The following is a 22,774-nucleotide window of genomic DNA, read 5'->3' as shown; positions in this document are numbered from 1 at the left end:
GTTGGACTCACACACTCCTCCTCTTTTCAGAGAAATATAATGGGATTATTTAAAAGATTGGCTTTGGGTTGGAACTTGGCATCTGTTATCCTGGCTCTGTGATTTTGGGCACATTACTTGGTCTCCCCAAGTCTTGATTTCCTCACTTGGTACAGCAGAGCTCACTTCCCAGGTTTGGCAGGAAGAGCCCCTGAGGCAGTGCACATAAAGCTCTTAGCACCAAATCTAGCTTCAGAATGAACATCCAGTAAACGGTGGCCATTGATTCCAGAACTTCATGACCACCAGTGATTGAGAACTGAATGTGTACAGTTTTATGTTCCCATGGTTCTATTTTATGGACCGAACATTTGCTTCCAAATTCTAAGAGATTAGTGCATTAGATTTTGCTGAGCTTACCATTTGGGGGAAGCTTTCAGCAGATTTTATTGAGCCATTTTCCACTTGGAGAAAATAAAACCCAGAGTCGAATAGCAAACGCTTGGGGCATGCCAGAGATCCAGAAGAATGTTGGATCTTCAGAGCATCAGACTACTTCATGATAATCATGTAAATAGTGCTGGTGACGATAATGATCATCACAGTGCTGATAAAAGCTAACATAAGATGAGTATTTATTTTTGTTCAGGAAGTATGCATTTATTCATACTATCTTACTTAATCTGCACAGTAACTACAAAGGTAGGTGATACTGTTCCCAGAAGCTGAGAGTTTATTAATTTGTCCAGGATAACATAGCTGGGAACTGTAGAGCTGTTCTGTCTGGAGCCCAGACCTGTGCTTTAAACCACCACAGTCTGCTCTGTAAAACCAGCCATTCCAAAGTGAGTCCTGTTCTCAGCAGAAGTCTTGAGAAATTATTCTCTCATCAATTGAAATCACTCCCAAATCATGAGGATTGAATAGGTAGCCCAATCAATATTACAACCTGAACTTATTTCCTCTTTGCATCCTATTTAAGATCAGTGAAAAATACCCGATGCCACTAGCCTTTCAAATTTGAAATTCAATAGAATTTACCTTTGAAGGCTTCTTGGAAAAATATCTGAGTGAAATCCAGCTTCCCTTTGTAAGAGGAGATTTATTTTGCCTGTATTCATTAGCTCTCTGGTTGAGCACACAGAGGAGTGAGACAGCAGATTATTCAAATAAACAAGTCAGCTGATTGAAAGGCCACTAATAACCTTGTTATGTAGGAGAGGCCATGTCTGCAGGAAAGTCTCTTTAGCAACAAGTCATGTCATTGAATCAGGAGCTAGAGCAGGGACTACAGTACACATTAAGGGCTTGGCAGAATTTGAAAATGCAGCTGTATGGGTCTTCCAGGTCATTCTTCTAGGTCTTTAAAATACATGAATCTTGTTTGAGTGGACCTGGAGAAATGAGTAATTTTCCATGAGTCACCAGCTTGCAAGGTATATGCACCATAAAGTGCATACTTATCTCAACTTCCTCTTTGTTCAGTTTGTCCTCATCTAAGGAAACCTAGGGAGATGGACACTGTGATGCAGCTGCATAAGCAGAACCCGAGAAGAAGCAGGGGAAAGAATATGTATGGTGAGAAGGGCAGTGCCTTGTCTGATTTCTTCCGAGGGCCTCTTATTTTTCATTTGCAAACTTTGTAAACAAATTATAGGAGCTAACTAGTGAGGAAAGGTATCACATTCTCTGCCCTTCAGTTATTTCGGAGTTGACTGTGCGTGCTACACCCCATGTCATTCAAGTGAGCCTTGAGGGACACCTGACCTAGTTGAGCAGCCGTGCCTTTAATAAAACTGCCAAAATAAGTTATGGGATTTCTTATACAACTGTGATATTCCCTCAAAGACACACTGAAGGTTACTTGAGTTTTATTATTTAGAGCATAACGTGGATGGTTTGACCAGACAGCTCAGTTACTTTGTGGTGATGACTGTGGCGATCATGGTGTTGAGAGCACCTCACACTTGGGTGTTCCCTCTGTGTGCCGAGGAGGGAACTACAACGTTGTACATTTTCCCCTTTAGTGTTTACAGCAATCCTGATGGAGAGACTATTCCTGTCTATTGTAGAGACAAACTGAGGCTTAGAGAAGCCAAGATTTTGTTCAAAGGCCACATAGCTAGTGGGCAATGGACCCAGAATTCAAATTCAAACTGTCTGATTCCAAAATGAAGACTCTTGAACACTCTATCCATGATCTTCAAAAAAGTTTTTAACACATACCCATCAGTAAAACATTTCAAGGACACTTCCCCTTTGTACTTATTTATTAATAAGTATACTAGTATACTATATACTGTACTATACTAGTATACTATGTACATAATAAAATGTATATATAAGGAATAAATTAAGAAGAATGAACCAAAGGTGAAATAATGTTTGATTTTGTTATGTTTATTAATGGAACAAAAGTATTTTGGATCCCATGAAAAGATTATTAAAATTAATGTTATTTCTTAATTTTTTTAAGTATTTATTTGAGAGAGAGAAAGAGGGGGAGAGAGAAAGAGACAGAGATAGAGGACCTGAAGCAGGCTCTGAGCAGACAGCAGAGAGCCTGATGCAGGGCTGGAACTCTTGAACCACAAGATCATAACCTGAGCTAAAGTCGGTTGGTTAACCCACTGAGCCACCTAGGAGCCCCATGCTTCAATATTTTTGAAAATGTTTGTTCATGTGTTTGGCCTGGTAACTCAACGGCCCAGCTCTGAGTTTTTTCCACTACTTGGTCATACCTGGCAAAGATTCTTCAGAAGAATCTTAGATCCAAGTGAGAAAAATAGCATAACTGACTGCATTTGAAATCCATGGGTGCCTGGGTGGCTCAGTCAGTTAAGTGTACGACTTTGGCTCAGGTCATGATCTCACCGTTCATGAGTTCAAGCCCTGCATCAGGCTCTGTGCTAACAGAGATATCAAGATAACAAGATATCTGTGTTTCAGTTTTGTCCACCAAGTATGCAAAGATTTTTGTTAAAATCCAGTTAGTAAATTGCTGTCTTTTCCAATGCCAGTCTTTTGTTCTTCTACACATGTTGTATCATTGTATTTTTTAAAAACTTTGTTTAAACTATTTTGTTAAAACTTACAAAAACTTGTATTTCAAAACCTCTGAAAACTGATTAATCATGTTTATAAAAATTGTTTCCAATTTTTAAAGAGATTATCTAATAGGTACGTTAAGTATATGGATGCATCCTGACATCACACAATAAAAGAATCATTTCTAAAACAATTTTTTTGCTTTCAAATTGCTCTCTCCATAACATCAGTTTATTTTATTTTGAGAGTTTGTCTTTATATTCTAGATGCTTAGTTTTTCTATGTCTTGCTCACTGTGATGGCTTCAAGGGATCATGAGCTAATTTCTCAAGACTGTGTTTATAAAGCATGGTTTAGTGTTGGTAATGATTGTTTATATATCCAATATTTTTCTTCTAATTTTACATTGGGGAGGGCTGATGGCTTGATAAATTTGAGGAGCTGATCTTTGTTTTTACCTTATAATAAGGCTGCTGAGGAATAAGAATGGCCATTTTTTTCTGCCATTTTTCTACTCATTGTGCTAATAGTGTTGTCATCAACTTAACCACCCCCAAGGGTGGGTTAACCATACACAAGGGTATGCGAGGTGGGAAGCTGGTGGCATCACGCTGCACTCTTTCTCTGGGTTCTGTCCCTTTCGGGGTTGGCCAAAGATCTTCCTCTTAAGAAGCAAGTGAACTGCATTATGAACTGAAGATCTGTAAGAAAGCTACCTTGCTCTCAACCCAAGAAACTGCTGGATGGCAAAAGCCAGGCTTAAGGTGTGTGACATTCAAAACCCAGCTTTTTAAAAGTGTTCAAAGTCAGGTGCCTGGGTTGCTCAGTTGGTTAAGTGTCCGACTTTGGCTCAGGTCAGATCTCACGGTTTGTGGGTTTGAGCCCCGCATCAGGCTCTGTGCTGACAGCTCAGAGCCTGGAGCCTGTTTCGGATCCTGTGTCTCCCTCTCTCTCTCTGACCCTCCCCCACTCATGCTCTGTCACTCTCTGTCTCAAAAATAAATAAACTATTAAAAAAAAAATTCAAAGTACAGTACAATCAAGTGAGACTCATGGTGTTAGGAGATTGAGAGTCAGCAGTATCATGGTGGGGAAGTTACATTGTTCCAGATAGCTCTGGTCACTGACATTCTCTGTCCTGGCCCCAACCCCTACTACCACCAGAGTTAGACCATGCCCTAACTTTAAAAAAACCCAAGAAACAAAAACTGTTTCTAAACTATGGAAATGGCAACTATATAGTAAGGTAGAGAGGGTAGTGTAATGAAACTTCATGTACTCATTACCGATCTTATTAATCGTCATGTCACGGTTTATCTATCTTCCTCATGCCTCCCTACTGAATTATTTTGAAGCTAATCCCAGACACATGACATCATTATATCCATAAATATTTTAGTATGAATTTCCAAAATCTAAGGGCCTGGTATTTTGTTTTAGTTGATAAAAGACACCAGTAAGTTTAATGAACTATTGACTATAAACAGTTATTTTTGTTATCGTTTGTAAGATAATGTCTCTAAGAGACCGTCTGATTTGAAAGAGTTGAAATATGGGGAAAGATGAGTTCTGGAATTAACAAAATGGTATAAATGATCTAGGGATTAATCCAACAAAAGATATATACAAATTTTATGAAAAAAATCCATGGAACATTTCAGAACATAAAATATGAACGGAATGAGCGGAGACATACTAAGTTCTTTGTGAAAAGGCTACATATTTCGGTTATTAATATAATGAATTGTATTGATTCATTTTCACCTGTTAAATCAACCTTTCATTCCTGGGAAAAACCTACTTGGTCGTGATGTATTATTCTCCTATATACATTATTTGAATTGATTTATTTAAATTCCCTAAATGGTTTTTGTGTCAGTAGTTGTGAGGGATATTGGACTTTTTCTTGTACCATCTTTGTCCCGTATTTGTGGTAGGGTAATGCTGGCCTCGTAAAATGAGTTGGGAAGTATTTCCTCTTCTCCTGTTTTCCAAGTTTGTTTGCCACCTGTATGTTTTCTTAAATGTTTGGTAAAATTGACCAGGGAAGCCATCTGGGCCTGGAATTTTCTTTGTAGGAAATTTTTAAATTAGGAGCTGAATTTCTTTATTGGATATATGGCTATTTAGGTAACCTAATTCTTCTTCACGGACCTTTAGCATTTTAGTAGTCTTTGAAGGAATTTATTCATTTAATGTAAATTGCCAAATTGACACACCCCCAGGGTGCCTGCAGATTTGATGCTGTTACGTTTGGCAGCAGGTCAACTCTGCTGAAAAGGGCTGGTGGTTTTGTCTGCTGTGAGCCCGCAGGGCAGGAAACATACCCCAGAGAGACTGAGAAGTCAGCCCTGAGATGCGCCTCCTTGTTATAAGTTTTCTGAGGCTACAATAGCCTCTGTCCTGTCCTGTCACCCACAGGAAATCCATCTTCTGCATCTCCTTTGTCTGGCTCCAATGGGTCCCACTGACATCAGCGGCCAGACTCATACCGTGAAGTAGACTGGACCCTGATATGCATCAGCCCAACTTTTTCTTTTAGTAATTTTTTAAGTTTATTTATTTAATTAGAGAGAGAAAGAGAGAGAGCATGAGCATGAATAGGGAAGGAGCAGAGAGAAGTGAAGAGAGAGAATCCCAAGCAGGCTCCACACTGTCAGCTCAGAGCCCAACGTAGAACTCAAACCCGTGAACAGTAAGATCATGACCTGAACCCAAATCAAGAATCAGTCAGTTAACTGACTGAGCCACGCAGGCACCCACCCCAAACTTTTTCTTTTTATACATGTAGAAACTGAATCCTGGAGATGAGGATTGGGACTAACACTTACTGTGTAGCCCTTAACTGTCAAGTTCTATGATAAGTCCTTATGTATTGTCAAAGTATATTTTTCCAGAAGCTAAGAACATGACTCAAATATAAATACGTAATGAACATGTATCAAAGATTTATTTAACTTATTACTGAAATTGCCAGTGAGATAGAAAAGCTGGTTCAAAGAGCATTAGGGGATGAGAGATTTATTTGGTTGGCCAGTAAAGAAGCGCTAAAATAAGTTTATGAAGTTACATTCAAAACTAATTAGTGTCCTATAGGTCAATAAAGCTGGGTAGCTTTGAAGTTATCTTTTTTGACCAGACAGACATAGTTTTCAGCTTACCATATTCTACAAATTAATCTCTAACTGCACAGAGTCTGGGTCCTGATGAATAGAAACAAGTAAATCAGACTTGGACTTCTGCAGAATGTGCGGGAACGTGGGGAGGACCTTTGGATAGGTTTGTCAGACAGTGTCCTACATGACAACAAACAAAAATATGATACAGTTACTTTTTGCCTTTATTTCCAAATTTTAGAAGATTTTTTCTTTTCTTTTTTTTTTTTCTTAGAGAGAAAGAAAGAGAGTGACCACAAGCAGGGGAGGGACAGAGGGAGAGGTAGAGAATCCCAGGCAGGCTCCATGCTCAGCGTGGGTCCCTCCACATGACTTGATCTCATGACCTGAGCTGAAATTAAGAGTCAGACACTCGACTCACTGAGCCACCCAGGTGCCTCAGATGATTTTTCTTTTTTTTTTTTTTTATATTTTTCTTTTTTAATTTTTATTTATTTCTAGGAGAGAGAGAGAGAGAGAGCGTGAGCAGGGGAGGGTCAGAGAGAGAGGGAGATATAGACTCTGAAATAGGCTCCAGGCTCTCAGCTGGCAGTCAGCACAGAGCCTGATGCGGGGCTCGAACCCACAAACCATGAGATCATGACCTAAGCGAAAGTCGGACGCTTAACCGACTAAGCCACCCAGGCGCCCCTGATTTTTCTTAATAAAGTATCTAGTTTCATCTCTGAGAACCCAAGGTGTAAGAATCAATATCCCCACTTGAAGACAGGCAAACTTGGAGGAATTAGGTAATATGCCCAAAGTCGCATAGCTCAAAGGTGGAAGGGGAGCAGGGAGGAACACACAGTGTTCTTTGTTTCCCACCGATGCTTTTAAAAAAATATATACAGATGCATTTTATGATATGTTCACTTATCTCACAAATACTGAAGAAGCTGCTAGGTATCAGGCTAGAGCAGGAAACTCAGTCATGAATAGAACAGACTCAATTCTAGCCCTTCTGGGCAAATCTTCATAGTGGGGAAGATGTACTTCTGACAAATAAATGCAAGGGTGGGGAGAATTGCAATTTTAAGGAGCCATGGGTGTTTAGAGCTTTATCTGGATCTTCAGAGGCAGCTTCTTGGAGGAGATGACTTTTATTTGAGGTTAACATTAAAATTGAAGTGGGAGATGGGATGTAAAGCCTTGCAGGAATATACTAACACTCTCCCTGGAGATAGTTTGTCCCTGAATGAGTATTTCCCATTGCTTGTGATTCAAATAAAAATTGTAGACTTTATTTTATTTTATTTTTTTCTTAAACAGTTTATTGTCAAGTTGGTTTCCATATAACACCCAGTTCTCATCCAACAAGTGCCCTCCTCAATGCCCATCACCCACCTTCATCTCTCCCACACTACCATCAGCCCTCAGTTTATTCTCAGCATTCAAGAGTCTCTCATGGTTTGCCTCCCTCCCTCTCCCCCACTATTTTCCCCCTTCTTCTCCCTCATGGTCCTCTGTTAGCTTCCTCCTAATCCACCTATATGTGCAAACATATGGTATCTGTCCTTCTCTGCCTGACTTATTTCGCTCAGCATAACACCCTCAAGGTCCATCCATGTTGCTACACATGGCCAGATTTCATTCTTTCTCATTGCCATGTAGTATTTCATCGTATAGATAAACCACATCTTCTTGATCCGTTCGTCCGTGGATGGACACTTAGGTTCTTTCCATGTTTTGGCTATGGTTGAGAGTGCTGCTATGAGCATTGGGATACATGTGCCCCTATGCATCAGCACTCCTGTATCCTTGGGTAAGTTCCTAGCAGTGCTACTGCTGGTTAAAATTGTAGATTTTAAAAGAGTGAGATGAATTTTCTTGGCATCTCGACTTCAGATTCTTCCCAAGCATGAATTATATAATGATAAAAGATGAAGAGGCAGGAAGGAGGAGAAATGAGGGAAACATAGGAGAGAAGGAGGAAGAGAGGGCAGCTTTTCGGTGGTGTGCTTGAACTGATTCTCAACACCAAATGTTACATTTCCGGGAATGTTTTGAGCCACATCATGTCACATTGGTAGCCTGAGATCCATCGTGGTGGGAATATTTATATCATGGAAACCATCAAATGTTACATATCAGGGCTCTTCTTCCCTCCCCTACACGGACACACAGATCTAGTTGTTTCACCTTTACTAGCACATCACAGCAGCTTTCCCAGGAGGAAATTCAAAGCTATTGGTTTATTTATCATTAAAATTAACAACCCCTCATTTCTGCCAAGTATACATTTCTGAGATTGGGAAATGCCTCTGTAGAGTAAAGTACCATAAACTGTGTGTGCAAGGGGCTGTGGTAGCCACATACTCCAACTCTTAGTTCAATGATGAATCCCTTCTGAATAGCCAGATGCTCTCAGTGACAAGAAACTCTGTGTCAAAGGGCAATCTACGCCATTTCCCGTAAGTTCCAAATAATAGAAAATCTGCCCTCATGTTGCTCCTACATCGGCTTTCCTATGCTTTTAATCTGATGCTGTTTCGTCTTCTGGAACTGCATAGAAAAATCTCATTTCTCTTTCCCATCAAGTTGAGGACTCGTCAATCCATGTGAAAGACGCTAGGAAAAGCTTTTAATCCTATATAAAAATACACCACACTTCCGTTCGTTCAGGATGTGGTATTTCTTACAGGGGCTCTCAACTTTGGCTTGCAACAGAGATGTTCATGAAGTTTCTAAACTTATATATACTGGGACCTCTACCCCCAGATGTCCTGAGTGAGGGGGTTTGTGGGGCCACAGGCATCAATAGTTTTTACAAGCATCCTTGGCAATGCTGATACAAAGGCTGGGCCCACAAATTTATTGAGTCTCTTGGCTGCTAATATGACCAGAGTTCAGTGATTTTAAAAAAAGAAGGTTCCTCTCTTTAACAGTCTTGTAGGAAGAACAGACGTAAGAGTTCTTGGTTTATATTAATATTTATAATAAATGCCAAGAGGCAGGGGATGGGGGTGTTCAGAGAAAGGGGGTCTAGCTCAGGATCTGGAAGGAGCCATCAGAAGGAGTTGATGTCTACACAGCATTTTGATAGACAGCTAAGGCTTAGGCCACTGAAGCAAGTAAAGGGAAAAGTGACCCTCATAGCTCCAAAAGATGAAGGCCTAAGTGGAATTGTGAAGACTTGAAGAAAAATGAAAATCAAATTGTGGTTAACCAGCCAAAGGGGCAATATTCTAGACACAACATAAAAACGTATTGTTCCCTGATTGCAGACAAATATTACAGGGAGAAAAAAGGAGCTTTCTTCAAAGAGGTTTCAGTAATATTCCATGCAGTCTACCCACGTGCTCACCAAGGCGTGAAATAAACACTGCCTGTACTTTGATAGGACTAGTGATGTGACTCAGCGTGAGGGAAGTTCGCCCTCTCGGTTGCTTCCAAAAGGAACCAAAACTGTGTCTCCCTCAGATGCAGTAGGGGTAATTAAGTCACTCATGCCTTTAAAACATCAGTAACACAAAATCTCGTGGAAGGGAATCAAGTCAGTGACAAATTTCATTTTATTTATTTTTTTAAATGTTTTTTATTTATTTCAGAGAGAGAGAGAGACAGAGACAGAGACAGCATGAGCAGGGGAGGGTCAGAAAGAGAGGGAGACAAAGAATCTGAAGCAGGCTCCAGGCTCTGAGCTAGCTGTCAGCACAGAGCCTGATGTGGGGCTTGAACCCACGAACCATGAGATCATGACCTGAGCCAAAGTTGGACACTTAACTGACTGAGCCATCCAGGCGCCCCGACAAATTTCATTTTAATAAGCCAGCACTCATTTGTGGTTGCAGAAAAGGTCCCCGAAGCCTTTGTACAACCCAGCGGGTTCATCTGGCCACGAGGTGCTGCAAATCAAAAACACCAGTGGCTTTATTTTCTTTTCTGCTTCTGGATTCTATGACAAGCTTCAGTTGGTGGGATTTTCTGTTCTCCCTTGTGCCAGCTTAGGTCTGCATTGTGTGCACTGCTGTGTTTGAGTTCCTTTACAGAAAATCTGTTTCCATGTGCGTGTGAGTGTATGCGTTTAATGAGTATACTTTATTTTTTGGAGCTTAGTTTTAGGTTTATAGAAAAATCGAGTTAAAGTATAAGACCATTTCCACATCCTTCGTATCCCCCTGCCTGCAAGTCTCCCCTGTTATTAACATCTTGTGTTGCACGGTACATTTGTTACAATCGATGAGCCTATCCATGGTGGTACATTATTATTAACTCAAGTCCGTCGTTTATGTTAGGCTTTATGCTTGTGTTTTTAGTTATTTCCCAGCTGCGGAGCACCTTCTGGCTTTGCCCTATTTTTTTCCTCTGCAATTCTGCATCACGAATGGAGGCTGTCAGAACCCGTTAAGTAAAGGCTGCACATCGTTCCAAACATCCCAGCAGCCTGAAGAGTAGATTGTTGGTCAATGATACCTTCTCTCTCTGTTCATGACTGATGGAGCAAGGGTCTTAATCTAAATCAGCTTCAGTGAAGGTCTAGTTTCAGTTTGTGGGGTGGTACATTGGAGAATCTACCATTACCTACACATAGGACTGCATTCGTATTTCTTCAGCTTCTTCTCTGGAAATCATTGCTACTGATAAGTTCACTTTTAAACCTCGTAAGATTCAGAACGGTGTTTAGTGATTTCATATGTTGCTGTGCTAGTCTTTTTTAATCTGGGCTCCAGCCAAATGAAACGATCTGCTGTTTCATTTGCAATAGGTTGTTGTGACTCTATTTTTGGACAGCACTGTTGTACATGCCCAGTGCTTATAGTGAGAGCAGCCTCTAAGCCTCTTTCTTATTCTCCATCTTCTTTTTCTTCATCAGCAGAGTCTAAATTATAAATTGACAGAAGAAACTCTTACTGCTTCCCCTTCACCAGGCCCCACATTTTCTCATCTGTCTTTCTTCATTCGTTTTTTACTCCCATCCCGGAAGGCCCTTCTCATCCCTTCTCCCACTTGCCCTGACTCTTCCTCTTCTCCTGGTGATCTGTCTCTGCCAACTGAGATGCTAGACATTCACAATCCTCATCTCCTCAGATGTCACAGCCTGCATGAAGCATCATCCTGATTCGGCAATGAGCCTGAGAACTCATTACTGCTCCCTGATGCTGCACGCTTTCAAATCATGTCACTCCCTTGCCTGAAACACTTCTGCGGTTTCCCATCCTGCTTTGAATTAAACCCAGACTCCACACTTTGGCACACAGGGCACCGCACCTACTTCTCCAAGATCAGACTGTACCACTCTCCTCCTGGCCAGCTGCCTTGCGGTATTAATGGCTGTCAGGTTCATCGATTCATTGATTCATTGATTCATGATGGTTCCCGCAGTGCGGTCCATAACCCGCTAGAATGATTTTCCTAATAATCCTAAGACACTATTGTTTTCTTCCCAATTGTACTGACATTTGCACTAATGATGCAAAAGCAGCGGTGAGTAAAACGGCTGGGGCCTTGGCACAGATCAGGGCATTAGTGCCGGACCACACTCATCTTGTCCTCCTCATAGCCAGGAGGTCACTGTTTAAAAACTCCCAGGTTCACTGAATATTCTTCAGGAGAAAGCTGTAGAAATTATTACCCGCATTAAGTTTTGACCCAGAGTACCCACTCTCTTCACATTAGTAGAATGAAATGGTAAATATCAATCAAGCACTTTGGCTATGTCATGAAGGCCAGTGAGCATCTTGTGAAAAGATATTTGTGTTACTGGCTCCCCACTGAACGAGTCAGTTATTGGTTTAATGCAATGTCACTTTTACTGGAACACCTGATAGACAAACCGAGGTTATTCATACTTAGGCATTTTGCAGGTATTTTCTGGAAAATGAAGGAAGGGAGCTTGTTACTTCAGGAAAAATAGCTGACAGTAGTTTTTGCTGATGATAAAGTTTGAGCTTTCAGTCCATCGCTATAAGCTTGACAGTTTTCCGACACCCAAAACTTTTTTTTTGTGATACCAGTGGTGATTTTAAGTAATACGGGTTTTTTGGGTTTTTTTGAGAGAGAAAGAGAGAACAAGCAAGTCAGAAGGAGAGGCAGAGGGAGGGAGAGAGAAAGAGAATCCTAATCAGGCTCCATACTCACTGCAGAGCCTAATGGGTGATTTGATCCCATGACCCTGGGATCATGACCCAAGCCAACATCAAGAGTCAGATGCTCAACCGACTGAGCCATCCAGGCGCCCCTCAGTAATATGATTTTTTTATATATTGTTTAATGAAGTGTGTTGGTAGTTGGAATATTTGCATAACTTAACGAACTAGTATTTTCCATGTAACCAATGTGTGGTATTTTTAAAAAAAAGCATCCATGGGTAAAAGATTCTTTCGAAAAGTAGGAAAGACCGGTGAATTTTAATGTAATAGAATACAAAAAGTTTACAACTGTAGTTTCCAATTTCACACTACAACTAACCTTTGAGAAAATACCACTGGTTGAACATTGGTATGATATCAAAGAAGATTCTCCACATCTATCTGAATGTTTATTAAACTATTTCTCCCTTTTCCAGCAACAGATTTGTGGGGGGCTAGATCTTTTTCACATACTTCAACCAAAACAGCACATCACAACAGATTGAATGTAGAAACAGAGATGAGATTCCAGTAGCCTTCTATTAATCTCTGAAGAAGATTGTAATACTATGAAATGGTGCCATTCATTTCATTGATATTTGTTCTGGGAAATACAGTTATTTTCATAAAACAGGTTATTTAGGTTAGCACATAATGAGTTTATTATTTTAAGGAATTAATAAATGCTTCATACTTCCGTTTTAATATCTATTAAGTACATATCAATGATATAACTTGCATATACAGAAAATCTTTGTAGCCTTCAATAAATTTTAGGAGTGTAAAGAGACTTGAAGCCAAAATGAGATTTGTAGCAACTAGAATTCTTTTTTTTTTTTTAATTTTTTAACTTTTATTTATTTTTGAGAGACCGAGAAACAGAGCTTGAATGGGGGAGGGGCAGAGAGAGAGGGAGACAGAATCCAAAGCAGGCTCCAGGCTCCGAGCTGTCAGCACAGAGACTGACACAGGGCTCAAACTCATGACCATGTGATCATGACCTTAGCCTAAGTGGGAAGCTTAACCTTATGAGCCATCCATGTACCCCACAATTAGAAGAATTCCTAATGAGGACTTTGGACCTATAGCTCTATGTTTGACCATCTGTCAGAAGAATCTAGATGAATATTGCCCAAGTGCCTCCAAATCAGAAAAGTATATTCTTATGTTTTTGAAAACCACATGTGGTACAGCACCTGGGTGGCTCAGTCAGTTAGGCGTCCATCTCGTGATTTGGGCCCAGGTCATGATCTCACAGTTCAGGAGATCAAGAGCCAGTTGGGCTCTGTGCTAACAGTGTGGAACCTGCTTGAGATTCTCTCTCTCCCTCTCTCTCTCTGCCCCTCCCCTGGTCGCATGCTTACTCTCTCAAAATAAATTAACTTAAGAATAAAAACCTGTATGTGTTTCATTCAGTGGTAGGATATGCGGTCCAACTTTTCAGACACTCTGAGGTGTGTGTAGAGCATCTCTTATTCCTTTCTTTCTCCTTTTTTCTCCTCTCACTCCGTCTCCAATTTTACTGTTAGCCTGACCCCGTTTCTATATTCAGTTTTCTTAATGTTTTTTCCTCTTCTGCTAAGTAATTGTTTTTCTGAGAGAATCCCAGCTTAACCAGTGTTTAATGTTATCTGCAAGGTCACTTTCCCTTAGGTCACAGAACCCTTTGTTCTTTCTCTCCAGAACAAATTGGTCTTTAGGAATAACATGGCTAGTTGGCCTTTCTATTATGTAATGGTTTAAAAATTCAGAGTTAGTTTTAATTCTTTTTATTTTTTAAAAAAATTTTAATATTTGTTTATTTTTGAGAGAGAGAGTGCATGCGCAAGCATAGGAGGGGCAGAGAGTGAGTGAGACACAGAATCTGAAGCAGGCTCCAGGCTCTGAGCTGTCAGCACACAGTCCGACACAAGGCTGAACCCCCAAACCATGAGATCATGACCTGAGCTGAAGTCGGACACTTTACTGACTGAGCCACCCAGGTGCCCCCAAAGTAGTAACAATGGGGTGCCTGAGTGGCTCAGTCGGTTGAGCGTCCAACTTTGGCTTAGGTCACAATCTCATGGTTCGTGGGTTTGAGCCCCGCATCGGACTCTGTGCTGACAGCTCAGAGCCTGGAGTCTTCTTCAGATTCTGTGTCTCCCTCTCTCTCTGACCCTCCCCTGCTTGTGCTGTCTCTCTCTCTCTCTCATAAATAAATAAAAACATTAAAATTTTTTAAAAAAATAATTATAAAAAAAGAGAAAAGTAGTAACAACTTAATGATATATAGCGGCTGCCATTCCAAAAAATGCTTTTAATGAGCAAGAACTTTTATAGTAGATGTTTAAATCTTTTCTAAAGAAGCACTTCCTAAAATGTGGTAGGTGTATGCAAGATGATAGTACCAATCTATTTTAACTATGAATAGCACATAAAGCCTATGATTTCACAGATACCATTGCTCAGAACAAGTTTCAGTTTAAAAAAATGCAGTTTAAAAAAAAAGTCACCTGGGTGGCTTAGTCAGTTTAACATCCAACTCTTGATTTTGGCTCAGGTCATGATACCAGGGTTAGGGGATCTAGCCTTGCATCAGGCTCCATGCTCTGCTTGGGATTCTCTCTCTCTCTCCCTCTGCCTCTCCCCACCCCCCAAAATAAAAAAACAAACAAACAAATGAAATGACTTGCTATGTGTTCAAGGCAAAACATAACGTCAATCATAGTACAGTTGGTATATGGACAGGGTGTTATTTGAAGGGTGGAATTGGCAACCATGTTGTGAAGAGAAGTCCCAGGTTCCAGCTCATTGTACTTCTTCTCCCGTTAGTATTTGTACCCCTTCAACTTCCATTTCAGAATTACTCAGTGATAATGTCCTATGATGAAGTCTTTTGAAGGATTTTTTTTTCTCAAGCCAAATAAATGAAATTCACTTAAAACACCTTTTTCAGAATGCATAATGTAAATACACATAATATACAAGGTGAGAAGAATTTTATGTAAATAAGTAAATATTTGGTTAGGATGATAACAACTTCTACATTTCCTAGAATCAAGACTTTACTTAAGGCAGACAATAATCTGGTTGTGGGAAGAAGATATTTTATTTTTTAATAAAATCAATGGACCAAGATAAATTTTGATAACCTTCAAAGAAAGGAAATTAAATAAATATTGTTCTCATCTCTCTAGGCTAACTTACGGCTTTTAAAGTGCTTATTGACTTGACATTCCTGTTAGCCTTCTATAATGAATTAGAGTTTTAAAGTCTATTTTCTTTGTGGTGCTTGAGTAACTCCTTTGGTTAAGCATCTGAATCTTGCATTCGGTTCTGGTCATGATCTCACAGTTCATGGATTCAAGCCCCGAGGCAGGCTCCATGCTAACAGTGCAGAGCCTGCTTGAGATTCTCTCTCTCTGCCTCTCCTCTGCTCTCTCTTGCTCTCTCTCAAAAGAAATAAATAAACTTAAAAAAAAAACAACTACTTTTCCCCCAAATAATGATTTCTTTCTTAAAAAGAAAGGACACACAGAGAAAGACAAATACCATATGATTTCACTTATGTGTGGAATCTAAAAACAATGAACGAATAAATTTCAGAAGTAAAAACAGACCCATAGAAAGGACAAACTGGTGGCTGCCAGAGGGGAGGGGACTGGGGGGATGGGCAAAATAGGTGAAAGGAAGTAAGAGATATGGGCTTTCAGTCACAGAATGAAGAAATCACAGGGATGAAAGGTACAGCACAGGGAATATAGTCAATGATAGTGTAATAGTATTGTGTGCTGACAGAAGGCAGTTACATCTGAGCTGAGCATAGCATCGGATTTTGAGTTGTTGAACCACTGCGTTGTACACTTGAAACTAAAATAACATTGTGTGTTGGGCACCTGGGTGGCTCAGTCATTTAAGCGTTCAACTTCAGCTCTAGTCATGATCTCACAGTTCTTGAGTTCGTGCCCTGTGTCGGGCTGTATGCTGACAGCTCAGAGCCTGGAGCCTGCTTTGGATTCTGTGTCTCCCTCTCTCTGCCGCTCCCCTGCTCACCCTCTCTCTCCCTGTCTCTCTCTTTCAAAAATAAACATTAAAAAAATTAAAATAACATTGTGTGTCAACTAGACTTCAGGTTTCAAAAAAAAAAAAAGCATAGCTCTTGTTATTAGATTGTAATATTCAATACTTACCTTATATGTTAGAGAAGGACTTCAGTTATGTGTATAAATGGAAGATCTCCTTACACCCCAAAACAACTTTTCTATTACCTATTGCTATGCTTAGAATGCTACCATTTTAGATCCATTCTTTCAGGGTAAATATTGCTTCTCTCTCTTTTATAATACACTTGCTGCTGTGATAGGAAGCATAGTAAGCAATAAGCACCTTAGTAAGAATCCTTTCTTTCAGGCCTAGAAGAAGCCTCAGGTATCCATTGGGAAAGCATTTGGCTGCAAGAAAGAGAAAGCACACCATGATTTGAACAACAACAAAAATTAAGACTCATTTTTTCTCACATGACAAGAAGGGCAGAGAGAGGTGTTTCTAAACATTTGCTCAAGTCTTCAGAAATATAAGGGCCAGTATCTCTATGACGCCCTTGACCCAAGGAAAGGGTTATATCAGCAGGTAGGTTCCTTTATGTGAGGATTTTATTCAAAAGCTTTTCCAGAGGACCCCAAATGGTTTTCTGTCCCTGCTGCAAGTCTACGTAGAGCTGGGAGATGGCCTAAGAGTACTTGGCTTTTCAGCCTCTACAATGGAAGGACCAAGAAGAGGGAATGAAGGACACCATGAAAAAGTAACTTCAAAAGACTGAGTAAAGAGAGGGAAAAAAAGCATCGAAGAACATAAAAGATTGATGAAGGCAGAAAGGCAAAACTGAATCATAACAATAATACCTGATGGTTTTTATTAACCGAATTCTACTCTATGCCAGAAACCATGCTATCCGTCTTGTATATATGGTCTCACCAAAAAAAACCCTGTAAGGCAGATAAGATCTCCTGTTTGTAGAGGAGAAAGCCAAAGTCACCTACTTGCCCTAGGACTTGTCGCAATGCCAGGATTTGGTCTGTGCTTGCTCTGACTTCGGCCTTGCCTCTCCTGAGACCAGTCCTTAGGACACGCCGGTTTCTCTTCCCGGTGTAGCCCATATCGTGCTTCTCCAGAATGAGCAGTAAATTACGAGCTGCCTGAAACGCAGTGGGAATTTTCAGGCCTTGCCTAATGAGGTGAACCAAGAATGCTTCAGTAGCGCCAGCAAAGCCTGCTACAGCTCTGTCCTCTGCAATAATTACCTTTCATGTTTTCAGGTTTTTGGCCCTTGGAACTCATTACTTCACTTCCGAATTCTGATCTGATGCACAAGTGGTTTCTATACATATTGAGTGCTTTTAGATGGACTTCTATTTTAGGAGAGAGAGTTCTGTGTGTAAGCGGCCCATTGAAGTCTGTTTTGTCTGTTTAGTGTTGTACCGTCTGCCAGTTATGTCAGTGTGTTCGTGCAAGGTCACCTTCCATGTTCAGTCCTATCTAGATCAGTTAACTTTAAACCAGAGATAAACCCACAGATTGGTGATTTATGTGAGCTCCTAAGGGAGGTTTGCATTCACTCATAACAGTTGGCCAAAGGATGCTGAGGAGTAAAAGGTGAATATGGGATCCCTGAGCACAGTGAAAGAGAACTGAGAGCTAAGATGGAGCTTTGGTCATTTAGCATCCGCAGTGCCTAACATGGTGCCTGGTATACATTAAACACTTGATAAGTTCATATATTCACTCAACAAATATTTGGCTAGTGCCCATTATGTGCCAGGCATGAGAAGCACGGCCGTCAACAAGATGGATGTGATTCTTGTGCACATGAAGCCTGTGTTCTTATGGGGAGATAGGTAATGAAAAGCAAGCACGAGTTTAAAAAAAGGAAAGAAGACCCAAATGTCCCTCAGCAGGAGAGTAAATAAATAATGCTAGAGTCATAAAATGGAATACTCAGCAATGAGGACGAGCAAGCTATTGCTACCCCCAGCCACACGGCAAAATCTCATAATGCACGATGGCACTGACCTCAAGTTCAAAAACAGGCAAAACAAATCTATGATGATAGAAGTCAGGCTACTGGTACCCTTTGGAGAGGGGCCATGATTTGGGGGTACTTCTGGGGGGACTTTGCAGGAGCTTCTGGGGTCCAGATAATGTTCTTTATCTTGATCAGGAGAATCGGGTCTATTAGAAAGTTCACCTTGTGGAGATTTCTCAGGCTCTGTGGTTATGATATACATTCTTCCATGTGCATGTTAAAATTCAATTAAATAAACTTAGAGAAGATAAATGCTGACTATAATAATGGCTGTGAAGGCATAGGGTCCACAGCAATGTGACAGACATCAGCTTAGGGCAGCACTAGTGTAGACAGGGTGGTCAGGGAAAACTTTCCTTTGAGATGCTAGCTAGGCTGCACCCTAAAGGTCAGTAGGTGGCAGCTATGGGAAGATCAAGGGAAAAACATCCCAGACAGGGGGAATGGCAAATGCAAAGACTCTCAGGGAAGAAACGTGGGGCATACTTGAGAAGAACAGAGGCCAGTATGGCTGGAGCAGAGTAAATGGTGAGCAGAGTGAGACAAAACAAAGCTAGCAGCTGACAAGAGGCCTCAAGCGCATTTAGTTTCTGGTCTGCCCTGTATCATTCGATTCTTATTTTTTGTGCTAGGCAGTGTGCTAAGCTCCTTAGGCACATCGTCCTTTGTTCTTTTTATATTTCCAGCAATCCTGGGAGTAAGACTTAGAATCCCTATTTTATACATGAAGAGCTGAGGCTTAGGGAAATCAGTTTGCCCAAGATTACCCTTGGAAATGAATATTATCACTAGGATTTGAGCCCACATCCCTTTGACCCCAAGTCTGTGTTCTCAAATCCTGACTCCTGACCCTGCCTCTGAGCCCTGGCATCTAAATAAACTTCTACTTTGTGAGGGTATGACACATGTACCCTCAGGACGATGAACAAAGTACTGAGAAAGTAGCTACTGCCATCCAGTGAAGTCTGGGAAGGAGCATGTGGGCTGCATTTCGAAGATACATCTGGAATTTTCCCAGAGGCATAGGTTTTCGAGGAAACAGTATGTGTAAAGGCTCAAAGCTGAGAATTAATCATCACAACAGCTACTGGTTTACTGGTCATTCATGCTCTAGTAGGTTCCGCAGTGAATATATCACTTACCTCCAGATGAACTTCACAACAATCCTATGAGGCCAGCATTGGCCCTGTTCTACAGATGAAAAAACTGAGGTGTTGAGAGCTTAGTCATTTGCCCAGTGAGGCACAGTGAGTGAGGGAACTAAACACATGATTTGCTTGTTTAATTAGTAATGAGGAAAAATAGTGAACTTGGACGGGTCGGCATCAAAACCCAGACATAAGCATAGTTCTGCTTCTAGAATCTGTGCCCCTGACTCTCTCAGTGAGAGCTTGAGGTATGCAGGGAAGTGAGGGATGTTTTATGGGACTTCATGTTGGATGTTCTCTGAATCTGACTCATGTTAATGTGCCTGAAGGCCCTCTCCTTTTAAGCATTTTATATTCTGTAATCTCTTCCCTCTGAAATCCTAAAACATACTTTTGTGGGGTTGTTGTTGTTGTTTTGTATGTGTTTTCCTCTCTATCTTGACTACGGCGTCCCTGAGAACAATCCCTTATTTTCTTGAATTCCCCATTGCTCAGGCCCGGCCTCTGAGATCAGAGGCTGAATTGTTTTGCTGACCACAGAAACCTCAGGATGTGTGGTAGGACCAGGCAGGTAATAGATGCTCTGTAAATCTTTTTGGAAGAACTGAGTACTCTGCTTATTTAACAAAGGTTAGAGTGATAATGGATTTGGCTTGGGTCAACAATCGATCTTCATCCTTCACAGGGTGTGTGCCTCCTTTTATTTCCGTCACTTGAGACTGAAGGCAAAAGCAAGGAGTGATGGTGGCCATTCCCTCTCCTCCTCCGTTACCTCACCCCATCCCACCCCCAAGATCATGCAGAGTTATTGGTATTGACCCAGTGTTGGAAGAAATTCTGAATGTAAATTCCGTGAGATGCCTTGGTTGGTATTATACTCTACTATGAGGATTTGTGGCTTAGGCCGGTGAAGGCTGGCCTACTTGATAGAAATTTATGTTATGGTGTCATTTTTATGTGAAAGTCAACTGGTGCCCAATAATTCAATTGAAATGTTTTCAAATGCATACAAATAACCATGATTTTTCTGTGCAACTCCAGCGATACCAGTGTCCTTGGATCCTGGTATCCTGGGTCAGACCAGGAAAGCCTACGCGGCTGAGCAGTGAGTTCATTCCATGCTCTAGGCCTGGCCATCCAGAGCGGTGGCCACCAGCCACATGTGACTATTGAACACCTGCAGTTTGGTGATTCTGAATTGAGATATACTGTGGGCATAAAATACCACCAGATTTCAGAGATACTGTATAAAGAGAGAATGTAAAATATCTCATTAATCATTTACATGATGATTATATGTTGAAATAATATTTTTGACATATTGGCTTCAACAGAGTGTATTAATATTTATTTCGCTTATTTCTTTGTACTTTTTAAAATAAGACTTCTGGAAAATGTAAAATTATACACGTGGCTCACCTCGAACAGTGGTGCTCTAGGACGTGAAAAATATCAATCTGTTAAAAACCCACTTCTTTTCTGTCTGTCCCTAACTTCACTAGTCTCACTTTTTCCAAAGTTCCAAAATTAGCTAAAGCCCTCCAGGTCCCAACTCAGTCCATTCTCAAAACTCGACTCTTTGTTTCCTGATTGAATCAAAACTCAAGCCAGGCTTCAGTCTCCTATAGCTCTAAACGTTATTTTCTATAGCAAGACTTAAATTGATTCTAATGATGAAAGCACTTTAAATGTATATAGAAACTGGGGTGCCTGGCTGGCTCAGTTGGTGGAGCATGTGACTCTTGATCTTGGGTTGTGAGCAAACCCCACATTGGGTGTAGAGATTACTTAAAATAAATTAAAAAAATGTTTTGAATGAATGAATACAGAAACTCATTATTTTAAAAAAGAATTCATGTTATCAAGTAGCTATTACTATGCCAGGGCCCTCAATAGAATTATCACCATTTTCCAAGTGAGATAATTGAGGATGATGTAACATTTATTTATTAAACCAGCCTTATTCCAGAAGGGCTTTTAAGTCTCTGGCCAATTCCGAGGATGTAAGTGACTTTTCCAAGATGACACAATGGTTGATGGAGCCGGGACCAGAATGATCTTCCTCACTCTTTCTTCTACAACAGTTAGACACAGGATCCCATTATCAGTTTATGAAGTATAACTTTTTATAAATAATAGTAAAAACAGTAAAGCTTTTAGCTGGCTTTCTTTTCATATAAATTAGAACTGATTAAAGGATATTCAAAGAGAATTTATCTTTCATGCGCTGCGTTCATTTATGCAACAAGCGCTTACAAGTACCTGTCTTGTGTAAGGAACTAAGTTGGCCCTGGGGAAACATCGATGAACAAACACCAGAAGGAGATATATTATCTAACAAATTTAACCATAGCTAACAAGTTTTTAGAATAAAGGGCTATGGAATCTACTCTTAACAACTCTCAAGTATATAATACAGTACTGTTAATGATAGTCACCACGCTGTGCATTAAATCTCCAGAACTTATATCTTAGAGTTGGAAGTTTGTATGCCTTGGTCAGCATCTTCCCATTTCTCCCACCCCTCAGACCCTGGCAACCACTCTCTATTTCTTTGAGCTCAACGTTTTTCAGATTCCACATATAGGTGAGAGCATGCAGTACTTGTCTGTCTCTGTCTGCCTTATTTCATTTAGCATAATACCCTCTTGGTCCATTGGTGTGTGTGTGGGTGTGTGTGTGTGGGTGCATACATCAGCGATCACTTAGGTTGTTTCCACATCTGTGTCCTTGGGCTGTATACCCAGAAAGGGAATTGCCGGATCATATAGCACTTCTATTTTTAATTTTTTGGGGAAACTCCATATTATTTTCCATAGTGGCTGTACCAGTTTACATTCTCATCAACAGTATGGAAGAAGGGTTCCATTTTCTCTACACCCTTGCCAATAGTTGTTAATTTTTTTTTTATGATAACCATTCAAACAGGTGTGAGGTGATGAGATATAGTGGCTTTGATTTACACTTCCCTGATAGGTGATGTTGAATACCCTTTCAAGTACCTGTTGGTCATTTGTATGTCTTCTTTGGAAAAATGTTTAATCAAGTCCTCTGCCCATTTTTTCAATGGATCATTTGTGGGGTTTGTGCTATTTTATGAGTTTGTTATATATTTTGGATATTAACCCCTTATCCTGTAGATGGTTTGCAAATATTCTCTCACATTCCATAAATTGCCTTCTCGTTTTGCTGATTGTTTCTTTTGCTCTGCAGAAGATATTTAGCCTATTGTAGCTCCACTTGTTGACTTTTGCTGTTGTTGCTTTGGTGTCCTATCCAAAAATGCATTGCTAAAACCCATGTCAAGAAGCTTTA

At 40.4% G+C, this 22,774-nt stretch overlaps 1 protein-coding gene across 1 annotated transcript in view; it reads left to right on the top strand.

Annotated features, from left to right (window-relative positions):
- LOC120220088 (calcium-dependent secretion activator 1-like) overlaps positions 1-22,774 on the top strand; it is a gene marked incomplete at its 3' end in the record, with an annotated part of 65,628 nt that overhangs the window by 28,894 nt on the left and 13,960 nt on the right. The gene's annotated exons all lie outside the window — the stretch shown is intronic.

The sequence above is a fragment of the Hyaena hyaena genome, unplaced genomic scaffold, assembly GCF_003009895.1.
Source record: "Hyaena hyaena isolate Hyena2069 unplaced genomic scaffold, ASM300989v1 scaffold_665, whole genome shotgun sequence".
NCBI lineage: Eukaryota > Metazoa > Chordata > Mammalia > Carnivora > Hyaenidae > Hyaena > Hyaena hyaena.
The sequence above is the reverse complement of the archived record's forward strand: the minus strand, read 5'-3'. Positions and strand labels throughout refer to the sequence as shown.